Genomic DNA, 9302 nt, shown 5'->3' with positions numbered 1-9302 from the left:
CCCCACAAGTGTAACCATTGGGTTTATAGGATTTAAATCATGGGTCTAGGGGCGCCTGGGTGGCTCAGTCGTTAAGCGTCTGCCTTCGGCTCAGGTCATGATGCCAGGGTCCTGGGATCGAGCCCCGCATCTGGGTCCCTGCTCAGCGGGAAGCCTGCTTCTCCCTCTCCCGCTCCCCCTGCTTGTGTTCCCTCTCGCTGTGTCTCTCTCTGTCAAATAAATAAATAAAATCTTAAAAAAAAAATAAAATGGCATTAAAAAAATTAAAAAAATAAATAAATCAATCATGGGTCTAATGGACCCAGCCACTAAATTAAATGTGTGAACCTGAACAGATAGATACTAAAAAGTAGTGAGGATTGACTCAAACTGCCGTCTTCATTCCACACCTACATGAATTTAGTGAAACACAAACAGTATGTAATGCAAACAAAATAATCCAAGAGTTGTGTTAAAAAAACAGATTGAGATTTTGTAAGGAAAGACTTTTGGGGAAAGGATTACTGACGGGGTGAAAGGGGCTATTGCAATAGGGAAGTGGTGACCATTGCATCAGATCTGCAAGCTCCTGCAAGGTTAGGCAAAAGGGATTTTTTTGATAGGGAAGAGTAAACAAGACTAGAAAGAACCTGAGTATAGGAAGGTGGGTTGAAAAAGTGCCCTGATCAGAGAATGTGAGATAGAGAGCAAATCAGAGAATGTTTTACCCTGAGGCTAGCCAGTTCTCAGGAGGGACCCTTAGAAGGCTGAGGGTGGGTCAAAGCTCAGGGCCTGGGGGATGGGAAAATGTCACTGAGGTTTGGTGGACAAGCATATTGTTTTTGTTTTTTTTTTTAAATATTTTATTCACTTATTTGAGAGAGAAAGTATGAGAGAGAGAAAGCACAAGAGGGGGGAGGGTCAGGGGGAGAAGCTTACTCCCCACTAAGCAGGAAGCCTGATGCAGGACTTGATCCCAGGACTCCAGGATCATGACCTGAGCCGAAGGCAGACGTTTAACCGACTGAGCCACCCAGGCGCCCCAACAAGTATATTGTTCTGATTAGTGAATGAGGACAAGCAGTTCAGCTAATTGTTTATGAGGCAAAGAATGGGAATTTGAGGGTCTGTGTCTGGCCTTGTCATAGGTAAACAAAAAGTTCATCCTTGAGTGTTACCTAAGTCATAAGGGGAAAATGTGGTTCCTTGCAGCAAATTGTTTTTGGAGCACAAAGGTTCAGGGGTATTCCTCTAACCATTGCTGTTTTCCAGGATCACAAGTCTCAGATAAAGGTCAGTATTGTCAGTTACAATCGATGACATCTCATTTAAATCTTGCTGGGTCTGATTTTAAAAAAGAAATTAAAAATGTAAAAATATTAAACACATTTGGTTTTAATGTAATTTGAAATGAAATTACTGAAATATAATAATTATGATAGAAATATATGTTGGATAACATGAAAACTGTGCCCACAGAGCTCCTGAATCCCAGTTGTTCTAAACCCCTTGGGGCAGTGATCATTTGATGATGAGGCATTTCTTGGGCCACAGATCATTAATTTAAAAGCAAAATCGACAAGCATGGTTTTAAATAAGTGTATTTCTCTGGTGGATTTATTCCCCATAAAAATTCTCTCCAGATGGTGATTTTTTTTTTTTAGGTTTACATAAAATGTAACTCCAAAATAATGGTAGATATAAACTTACATGTAATATTTTTTAGTTGTTTCTCTATGTGATTGTGGTCTCATGGAAGTTTTACAAGTTTTCCTTTGCCTTTCTCAGAAAAGCATTGTTGGAGTTCTGGAATATGTACAATATTTTATCTTTTTATGATGTTTACCACATTTTTATACAAAATGTGCATTAGAAAGTGCTCCTTTTGAGTCTGAAAAAAATCATGCATGGATTTAAAAAATAATAATAAAGAAAAAATAAGGATGAGGGGAACAGCAAGTATAGCAGTATTAATACTAAACAAATTTTAAGGCTCAAAGTAGTAGTGGGGATAGAGAGGTGCACTGTAAGGACTTTTGTTCCAGTGTGGACAACAAGATATTCTGGAAAGCTGTCTTGAAGCATAATAGCTAAGGACTCAATAAACAACAAACACACCCTAGCACATCATGGCCCAGACAACAAGAAGCCAAGGAAAACTCCCCAAATCTCCCAGAACAATACACACCTAGGAGCTGAAGCCTGACTAATAAACACAGCAGATTGGGTTCCCTGGGGGCAAATGTCATTAAGATTCTGCACTTTGTCACTTAATGGCAGCCTCTTGGGGAAAAGAGGGTTCTAGGCCTTTCAACTGAACTGGAGACACCTAGCATAGAGCCCGGGCTCTTGAGAAAACAGAAGCTTTCGGGGGCGGGGAGAATCTAGCAAAGATCCCTAACAAGAAAACCCGTTGGTCTCTGCAGGGCTCCATGGAGGAGGGTAGAGGAAATTTGCCACAAGGATTTCACCACAGACCTACTTAGAGTCTATAGAATTTCCATGAAAGCTTCCTAAAATTGAAGTGCCTTGGGTTTGTGCGCCCTCTAGTGCTTCCTGAAGGCAAACTTAAACCCCTTCAGGAGGGAAGCATCTTGAACCCAAGTTCTGTACATACAGATTAATTTTTTTAATTCAGAAATTGTTTCTTGAGCACATATTACATGTCAGGCACCTCCTAGGAATTTGGGGTGTCCAAATATAAACTCATAATAAATGTGACCTAATCTCTGAGGAAAACACTTTAGAGAGTCAGCCTTCCAAATGAAAAAGAGCCTTAAATCTCCTCTCCCTAAAAGAATTTCAGATATTGAAGTTACCAGATAGAGACTATAAAATATTTACTGAAATCTTAAGGAAATAAAAATGAAATAATACAGTCAAGGAGCAAGGGACATTCCAAACTGGGCGTATCAAAAAAAAAAAAAATAACGAAAGAGAACTTTTTTTTTTTTTTAAAGCACTTTTTTTTTAAAAGATTTTATTTTTTATTTTTTTTTTTAAAGATTTTATTTATTTATTTGAGAGAGAGAGAATGAGAGAGAGCAAGCACATGAGAGGGGGGAGGGTCAGAGGGAGAAGCAGACTCGCTGCCGAGCAGGGAGCCCGATGCGGGACTCAATCCAGGGACTCCAGGATCATGACCTGAGCCGAAGACAGTCGCTTAACCAACTGAGCCACCCAGGCGCCCAAGATTTTATTTATTTATTTGACAGAGACAGAGATAGCGAGAGCAGGAACACAAGCAGCGGGAGTGGGAGAGGGAGAAGCAGGCTTCCCCTCGAGGAGGGAGCCCGATGTGGGACTCGATCCCAGGACCCTGGGATCATGACCTGAGCCGAAGGCAGACGCTTAACGACTGAGCCACCCAGGCACCCCGAAAGAGAACTTCTAAAACTGAAAACAGCTGTACTCCATAATAATAAAATAAAAATCCACTGATAAGATGTAGCATTTAGGGCCTTGAGGCACCTGATCACATAGCCATTATGTATGGCAGTAACTTCCAGAATTAGTAGAACTTCAAGTTTACAATTGTAGGGCAAGCTTTCAATATACTACTCTCAGAAATTCATATAGTAACCAAGGAAAATGTTTATGGTTATAGAAGATTGAACAACACCATGAACTAACTTCATTAATCCATGATTCCTTCACTTAACACATAGAGAGTATCTGAAATTTTCAAAGTACACATTTAATTTCAAATTTTCAACACTGGCTTCAGAAAAAGTAACAATACATACCAAAAAATCGGTTTCATATATACTGCACTCTTTTATCATAATCTAACTAAAGGGCAATAGAAAGGATTTTTTTAAAGATAGTAAAAATAAAACAATCTTCTCATATGCTCGGAAACTAAAAGCACACTTCTAAATACATAGATTATAATGGACATCATTAAAGAAAGTATGCATTAGAAATACCAATGAATAGACTTAACCAAGGAGGCGAAAGACCTACACTCTGAAAACTATAAATCATTGATGAAGGAAATCGAAGATGACACACACAAATGGAAATACATTCCATGCTCATGGATTGGAGGAATTGTTGTTAAATTGTCCATACTACTCAAAGCAATCTACAGAGTCACTGCAATTCTTGAAAAGTACTAACAGTAATTTTCACAGAACTAGGATAAATAATCTTAAAATGTGTATAGACCCACAAAGGACCTCAAATAGCCAAAGCAATCTTGAGAAAGAAGAACAAAGCTGGAAGTGTCAAAATCTCAGATTTCAAGAAATTCTACAGAGCTATAATAATCAAAACAGTATGGTCTTGGCACAAAATTAGATCAATGGAACTGGATAAAGAGCTCAGAAATAAACCAAACTTTTATGATATTGATAAGGAAAAATCTGTGTCCTAAGATGGCGAATGGAGCCAGCGAGAGAGTCCCAGTCCTTGCCTCAGGGCTCTTCCGGGTTCTTCTCCCTGGTCTGCTTCACGCAAGTGCCAAAAGTGCCAAATATGAGGAAGTTGAAGTGTATAAATTGCCCCCTTTGTGCTCGGGGCTCAGACCTTTGGAGACGACTCTCCTGTGAGCCTGCCGCCTTTAAATAAAACCTCCTATCCTCCAAGATCTCCGGGTCCTGCTTGGTTCTTCCGTCGGGCAATCCAATCCAGGTTCCCGAACAATATAATTAATCTAAGAAAAGGAGGCAAGATGGGGAAATGACTCTTTTTTTCAATAAATGTTGCTGGGAAAACTGGAGAGCTACATACAAAAGAATGAAAGTGGGCTACTTTCTTATACCATATACCAAAATAAACTAAAAATGGATTATAGACCTAAATGTGAGACCTGAAACCTTATAACTCTTAGAAGAAAACATAGGCAGTAATCTCTTTGACAATCTCCGTTTGCCTTAACAACATTTTTCTAGCCATGTCTCCTCAGGCCAGGAAAACAAAAGCAAAAATAAACTGTTGGGACTACACCTAAATAAAAGGCTTTTGCACAGAGAAGGTAACCAACAACAGAATGAAAAGGCAGCCTGCTGAATGGGAGAAGATACTTGCAAATGGAATGTCTGATAAAGTGTTAATATCCAAAATATATAAAGAACTTACACAACTCAACACAAATAATAAAAATAAGATTGAAAAATGGGCAGGTGACTTGTATAGGCATTTTCCAATGAAGACATACAAATGGCCAACAGACACGTGAAAAGATGCTCAAATCACTAATTATCAGGGAAATGCAAATCAAAACCAGAATGAGATATTGCCTTACACCTGTCAGAATGCCTAAAACAAAAAAGGGAAATAACTAGTGTTGAAGATGTGGAGAAAAATGAACCCTCATGCTCTGTTGGTGGGAATGTAAATTAGCATAGCCACTGTGAAAAACAGCATGGAGTTTCCTCCAAAAATTAAAAATAGAAATACCATATGGTATAGTAATTACACTACTATTTACCCAAGAAAACAAAAACACTGATTAGGAATGATATATAGAGGGGCGCCTGGGTGGCTCAGTCGTTAAGCGTCTGCCTTCGGCTCAGGTCATGATCCCAGGGTCCTGGGATCGAGCCCTGCATTAGGCTCCCTGCTCCGCGGCAAGTCTGCTTCTCCCTCTCCCACTCCCCCTGCTTGTGTTCCCTCTCTCGCTGTGTCTCTCTCTGTCAAAAAATAAATAAAATCTTAAAAAAAAAAAAAAAAAAAAAAAAGGAAAGATATATACACCCTTATATTTATTTTAGCATTATTTACAATAGCCAAGATATGGAAGCAACCTGTGTCCATCAATAGATGAATGGATAAAAAAGATGTGGAGTGTGTATATATATGTGTGGAGTGTGTCCATATATAGAATGTAATATTAGCCATAACAAAGAATGAGATCTTGCCATTTGTGACAACATGATGGATGGATGGACCTAGAGGGTATTATGCTAAGTGAAATAAGCCAGACAGAGAAAGACAAATATCATATGATTTCACTCATATGCGAATTAAACATAACATATGAACAATGAAACAAAAAAGCAGAAACAGACCTATAAATACAGAGAACAAACTGATGGTTGCCAGAGGGGAGGAAAGTCGGGGGATGGGCAAAATGGGTAAAGGGGAGGGGGAGGAACAGGCTTCCAGTTGTGGAATCGATAAATTCGGTTGAAAGGTACGGCATAGGGAATATAGCCAATGGTATTGTAATGTAATAGCTTGCATGCTGACAGATAGTAAACATAGCATGATGTATAGACAATGTATAGACTTGCCAAATCACTATGTTGTTAAAAAAATAACTAAAAATGAAACAATCTTCTCAAATGCTTGGAAACTAAAAGCACACTTCTAAACACATGGATTAGAATGGATATCATAAGGGAAGCTATGTAATGTTTTGAGATAAATATGAATGAGAATAATACATATAAAAATTGTATAATATATTTGTAGCGGTACCAAAAGGGAAATATATAATATCAAATGCATATGTTAAGGAACAAGAAACACTGAAGATATGTAAACTAGATATTCAACTAAAAAAGCTAGAATAAAAATGGGAGTAGATTGAGAATTGGACTTAGAATCCTTAGAATCTGTTGTACTGTTGTGAATGATGTCTGGCTTTTCTATTTCAATTCCAGATAGGTCATTGCTCATTTATAGAAAGGTCATGAATTGTTATGTGGTGCTCATATACCCACCAACACTTTTGAGCTCTTATTAGAACTATTTATAAATTCCCATGGATTGTTACACTGACATATTTTCAATATGTCAGTTTTAAAATTTAAAAAGAAAGAATAATAGAAAAACTGGGATGATCCATAAATCAAAACCTTTGGTTTGAAAAACTTAATAACAGACAAGCCTCTACCAAAACTAATTAGGGAAAAAAATAGTGTGTGTACATGTGAGGGGGGTCCGGGGGTAGAGGGATAGTTATGGGAATAAAGAAGGGAATGTCACTATCAAAAGGGAGATATTAAGAACCACGAGAATGCTATGAATAAGTTTTACAAATGAAAAAAAAAAAGATAATAGAAAAGGTTACTTTTCAAGAAAAAATATTAAGTAATGAACAAGGTGAATAAGCAAATTATGATTATAAGGAAATAGGATGGGCAGTTTAAAAAAAAATCTCTTCTATGCCCCTCAACCCAAATGAGGCCAAGCACAGTTGGGCCACAGGTTTAAGTGAAATTGAAGGAATCAATAATCCCAATTTTACAAAAGCTGTTTCAGTAGGAAATAGATCTCTTCCCTTTTTTCTTTTGAAAATCTATAACCTATTATCAGAACTGAGCAGGAACAACACAAAAAAAGGCAGAAAATTATAGTTTTGTCTTACTTAAGAACATTTATTTTAAGAAAAGCTCTATTTAAAAAGCAAGCAAATGGAAACCAAGAAGCCATATTATTTAACAAATAATAGTATACTGTGCAGAGTTTATCCCAAGAATGGAAGAAAAGTTTAACATAATAAATCTGCCAGTGTAGGAAATTAATAGTGTAAAACTGTGGTCATCTCCATAGATACTGAGAAATTATTTGCTAGAATATAACACTCTTTCATCATAAACATTTTCAACAAACTAGAACAAGAGGGAGTAGCTGCTTATTTTATAAGAAGTAGCTATAGTGGGCATAACATATAATGGCACAATTTTAGGATTCCTGAAAAGTAAAAAAAAAAAAAAAGAAAGAAAGACAAAACTTCTGTGGTACTATTCCCATTCCACATGGCACCAAGGCCTGGACAGCACCAGGATACAGGAAGTATAAATAAGGATAGATAAAAATTCAGTAAGGGAAAACTGTTATCTTTATTTTTTTGAAAATAATGTCATTTAAGAAATCCACAAGATTCTATAAACAATTTGATCTAATAGAGCACAACAGGATTGGTGGATATATGATCACCACATTAAATCCATGGCTTTTGTATACATTAGCAATACCCTCGCTGGAACTGAAGTAGGAAAACCAAACATCATTCACAACAGTACTTCAGAGTCTAAGGATTCTACGTCCAAGAAAAATAATTCCAAATCTATATGCATAAACTATGTCACTGAAGGATACAAAACAAGATTGATTTCAGTTAAGAGACAGACATACACTGCACGGTTTATGCTTTGTGATGACTCAATATGCTAAAATGTTCATAAATTCCCGAATAAACTAAAGTTTTAACGTGATGCCACAGAAGTGCCCTGAATTTCTGGTAACATTGTGAAATACACATTCATGAGCAAAAATAGTGAAGACGATTCTGAGAAAGGGAAGAAAGAAAAAGGAGAGAGAAAGAGAAAGAAAAGAAGAAAAAAAGAGTAAAGATGGTGGGTTTTGATTTAGGACAGGCACTTTTCGAGGGGCTAGGGTCATCGTGGGGATATAGCCTTGATCGGCTAAAACTATTTTAATGTTTGTTCAAGGGTTTTTAAGTTGAGAAGAGGGCTCAGAGTAACCTGGCTGGAGGTTTGGTCTAGACTCTACCTGCTGTCATTTGAACGAATTGCGAACGGTCACCAAGAGATGTCTTTAGCGGAGTGGGTTAGGGCAGGGCCCTGGACCTAACCGGCCTGGGTCAGAACCAGAATCCCCTCTGCCACTTACTAACTGTATGGCCCTGGATAAGGACAACTTCAAGACGGAGACGACTCAATGCAGATGCGGGTAACTGGGCTAATAGTTCACAGGTGTGTTACGAGGATTACACGACTAACATCTGGAAGGAACTTAAAACGTATCTGGGTGTTTGCAAAACAACAACAAGCATGTTTTTAAGGTAAATGAAAATAACTGGGAAGGACTGTGTGCTACCTGCTCCCAGGCTTCACTGTTTTTTGTGGACCCTAGGGGCTTCTGACTTCTTGGGCCTCTTCCTCCACTAAAATAATAACAATTAATAACACTATTAGAATCACATAAAGGTTAATTTATTAACATTATATACTAGAGCGTTTCGGCCAACCTCACAGTTGGTATTTATCTTCCGATTCAGAAGAAACTGAAGTTCGGATGAGCCTCAGAAAGCACCCTGGGCCCGGGGCCTGCGCCCACTGTGCCTAACGCGAGTGAGCAGAAATCGGAAAACACAGTTACCGAGTACGAAGTAATTATCCACACACACGGCACACACGAAGCGTCCTAGACCTGAGGACCGTGAGCAGGGCGCGTGCGAGCCGGCGGCCCCGCGGCGGCGCTGGGAGGCTCCCTCGGCCACTGCACAGGACGGACAGGAGGGACACAGGGACACCGCCGCCCTGCTGCTCCGGCGGCACAGCGCTCGGCTCTGCGTTCTTCCCCGCCGACCGCCCAGAGCCTGGCGGCGAAGGGCCAGCCGCAGCTCC

The 9302-nt window shown here is 38.9% G+C and overlaps 1 long non-coding RNA gene across 2 annotated transcripts; it reads right to left on the bottom strand.

Annotated features, from left to right (window-relative positions):
• Nucleotides 1-217: 217 nt before the first annotated feature.
• On the bottom strand, nt 218-9296 carry LOC145719270 (uncharacterized). Of its 2 annotated transcripts, XR_014142279.1 has the most exons (4): nt 8773-9296; nt 4510-4636; nt 1690-1785; nt 218-1323 (listed from the first exon to the last, which is right to left on the bottom strand). It is a non-coding gene; the product is annotated as an uncharacterized LOC145719270 (long non-coding RNA). The 2 variants fall into 2 exon arrangements; XR_014142278.1 differs by lacking the exons at nt 218-1323; nt 1690-1785 and having other exon boundaries at nt 3804-4636.
• Between the last annotated feature and the right edge of the window lie 6 nt (nt 9297-9302).

The sequence above is a fragment of the Leptonychotes weddellii genome, unplaced genomic scaffold, assembly GCF_054177405.1.
Source record: "Leptonychotes weddellii isolate Sample4059 unplaced genomic scaffold, ASM5417740v2 HiC_scaffold_3661, whole genome shotgun sequence".
NCBI lineage: Eukaryota > Metazoa > Chordata > Mammalia > Carnivora > Phocidae > Leptonychotes > Leptonychotes weddellii.
Note: the sequence above shows the minus strand (reverse complement) of the source record. Positions and strands in the feature narration are given on the sequence as shown.